We start from the raw sequence: 2,934 nt of genomic DNA on the forward strand, positions 1-2,934 counted from the left end.
AAGCTTGAATAGAAGTGTCTCTTAAAAATTGACAATAAAATGAAGAAATATGTTTTCAATATTTGTACGTAGTGCCAGAAAAGACCTAAAGAGACAGTGGTGACCGTATCTTTCTCTTTCTCCAGAACTGAGCTGATTTCCTGCTGTACACTGTGGTGCACTAGTTTGCTAGGGCTGCCGTAACAAAGTACCGCTTAACTGGGCAGCTAAAACAACAGACATTTATTTCTCACAGCTCTGGAGGCTGGAAGTCCAAGAAGGTGTGAGCAGGGCTGCTCCCTCTGAATGCCTCGCTCCTTGGCTACCTTTCCCAGGGTCCTCCCTCAGTCTTCCCTCTGAGGGCGTCTGAGACCCCGTCTCCTCTTCTTATAAAGATGCCAGGCATATCGGATTAGGGCCCATTTAGTGAATTTAATTTTAACTCAATCACCTCTTTAAAGATCCCGTCTCCAAATACAGTCACATTCTGAGATACTGGGTCTTAGGACCTCAACATGAGAATTGAGGGGACATGATTCAGCCCATAACGTATGGTATAAGAAAGATCATGTGTTCTTATAAACGTCAAATGAAGTGACGTGTGCACAAAGCACTCAGCAGAGAAGCTGGCAGAGAGCACGTATCCCACGACGAGCGGCTGACCTCAGCTTCGCCATGACCTTGCAGGCAGGGCTGCAGAAGGTCAGGTGTGTTTGCCCCGCTCTCTTCCCTCCGCCTGCGGTGGGGGCCAGGCCTGAGCTGATGTTATTTCCATATCTCCTGTGGAGCCCTTCTTTCTTTTCTCCTCTCAGCCAGCTTCAGCCTGTCCCTCCTGGGAACCCAGAGCTCCCGGGCCCTTCGGATCCCCCCATGACAAGCACTGTTCTTGGGGAAGAACGCAAGCCTTGCTCAGAAGAAGAGACATGACAGCAACAGCTTGAAAACGTTGTTGTTCCCAAGAGTGCTTATCCGCATAGAGTCAGTGATGCCAGGATGCAGCTTTAGGCTTAGACCCTAGAGTCGGGCAAGCGCTGAGTGTGTGTGCGCATTTGGAAGAGGTTGGGAGCAACAGGAGAGGGAGGGGACCGTGGATGGAGCAGCAGAAGTGACCCTGGCCTCTCTGAAATCAGAACGTGTGCGTGGCCGCCCACCCAACATCAAGACTGAGCCCCTGGGACCTGGTTTTGCTCTGCACACTCCAGCTCACTTCTTCTAAAAAGGCCATGTCCTGAGTCAGATGCCCAGGTGTGAGCTTGTTGAATTTCTCTATTCATGTATTGCTAATCCCTTAAAAGTTTTTAAAGCCAATAATAACACATAATTTTAGGTGCATTTAACTTTTCATAGTATTTTTATATCTATGACATAATTTGCTTCTCTAAACAGCCACAGACAAGGATAAAATAAATACTAATGGCCCCTTTTAAAGGAGAAAATGGAGCTAGGGAAAATTCTACTTGCTTAGGGTCAAATGATAAGGACAGAAAACCAGGTCTTCTGGATTTTATCCTAGAAAAACAGATATTGCTTCCTTTAAGCTAGTGTAGTGAGCAGAGACTTGGACTCTGCTTAATTAGACTGTTGTCTCATTTGAATGATGAATCTTAATGTCGGATTCCCATAATTATATCCATACCACAATTCTGTACTATTCGAATTATATTTCCAGTGCTCTACCTACGCTGGTATGAATGTATGCGCTTGTTATAAAATTTTGCTAGACATGAATGTGCTTCTGTCTGTGCCGTACGGTAGATTCAGGTGAACAAACAGAATTTCAGTAGGTTTATTTGCTTGACTCATCTCTGTGACTTATGGGAAATTCAGCCTGGTGTGCAAGCAAAAAGACTTCCCGGTTAACATGAAATATAATACAGCATAAAGGCCTACGTAGTTTTGACCATTCTCCTAGTTTCTTAGCGGCCATCCGCTACAGATTCACGAAGAGAGGACTTCAGTCTGCAAAACCAAATAGGAGACTCTTTCGAAAGTGACAGATAATATAGCACATTCTGATGCGAAATCCTGTAGCTTAAAGGAATTGACTTCAGTTTCCATTTCTGCTGTGATTAACTAGTTGCAGCAGACCAACACTCCCACCAAGAACAACAAGAAACCCTGGTCACTTTACTAAAAAAGGAAGAAAAAAATCTGTTTGAACATGTTGATGGTTAGCCGAGGTGACCGGAGGAAGGTGGCCAAGGTCCCTGTGAGAAGGGACTTCAGAAAGGTGAGCCTAAGTTCTGCAGCTGCTCGTTTCTCTCACTTTTGGTATGAGGTTGGGAGTCTGAGCGTGAAGGCAGAGGGCCTGGCACACGGCCACCAGTGGGAAGAAAAGAAACCAGTAGAACTTTTAGTGATCTCATGATGCTAGACAGACACGTTTGAGATCTGAGGATTTAAGACTGTCAAGTCAAGCGAAACTTGCAGCGTCAAATCCGGGTGATGAAGCAGGTGCAGGGAAGTGATCCTGCACTTAGATTGGTTCCCCTTGAGACATTTGTTGAAATCTGGAAATGCAAAGGGCAAGAGGATTAAAACCAACAACAGCAAAACAGGCAGAAACTGCTGAAGGGTGGAATGAAGTTTTATACGGTCTCTGTAAACTGAGAAGAGCCCCACCAAAGACACCTGAGGATCAGGGTTGGAGCCTCTGGAGAGCATGTGGATGAACGTGGGGTCGCTGTGGCCTCAGTCAGCCCAGTTCCCGTTTGGGGTAAGATAATCTACCCCTCATCTATCTGCTTTCCAGGTGACAGAAGAATCCTCTCTGGAGTGAAATAACATCACCAGAGCCTCTGCAACTTGCACAAAGTGTCCAGCATTCAATCAAAAATGTTTAGGCATGGCGAGAAACATGGCCATGAAGAAAAAATAACAAAAGAGAAACAAACTCATAGAGAGCTCCAATAAAATAAGTAATTTTGAAAATATGCTAAAAGGACTTTTGGGAAA

The sequence above is a fragment of the Lipotes vexillifer genome, unplaced genomic scaffold, assembly GCF_000442215.2.
Source record: "Lipotes vexillifer unplaced genomic scaffold, Lipotes_vexillifer_v1.1 scaffold777, whole genome shotgun sequence".
Classification (NCBI taxonomy): Eukaryota; Metazoa; Chordata; class Mammalia; order Artiodactyla; family Lipotidae; genus Lipotes; species Lipotes vexillifer.